We start from the raw sequence: 660 nt of genomic DNA, 5'->3' as shown, positions 1-660 counted from the left end.
ATCCCTCCATCAAAGAGACGTCCCACCTACACTATCACAGAGCCATTTACTGTAGCGGCACCGCACACGGTGTGTTTAGCCAGCCTGTTTGATGTAAAGACTCGAGCGGCCCATTAAAGAAAAGTGCAGACGGCCCAGCGCACATCAAATATCACGTTAGCCAAGAACACAGACAGACAATGGTGTGTGCGTGAGCGTGTGTGCCACAGTAGATGTTAATGACAGTGTATGTGGTGTTGACAATGCCAGAGAAAATAGGCCTTGATGACGGTCTGTGTTCCTCTGATACCGTCAGGAAGAAAAAGCATTTATTAAATGAACTCTCTCTCCCACAATGCACGGGAAGGAAAAAATGAATATGCTCTCGTAATAAGATTTCATCTGGCTTACGGCATTGCCTAAGTGCTTTCATAGACGCTTCTCAGCCTTGGGGCTAGTGTTACTATGGCCCTGGGGAATAAGTACCACTCTTTTAAGAGAAAAAGACAGACAAGGATAAAGGGAGATGGAGAGAAGTACTTTTATTTGGCTCCTACTCTGCAACTAAAAGAATTGGCAAACAAATTTGATTTGATTGCAGTGTTGTAGTGACTTTTCTTTCCCCCAAAGGCTGTTTTATAAGGAAGGTTATGGAAGCCCATTACATATACTATATATATA

This window comes from Puntigrus tetrazona, chromosome 11 (assembly GCF_018831695.1).
Source record: "Puntigrus tetrazona isolate hp1 chromosome 11, ASM1883169v1, whole genome shotgun sequence".
In the NCBI taxonomy this organism is placed as follows: domain Eukaryota; kingdom Metazoa; phylum Chordata; class Actinopteri; order Cypriniformes; family Cyprinidae; genus Puntigrus; species Puntigrus tetrazona.
This window is presented reverse-complemented; position numbering follows the sequence as displayed.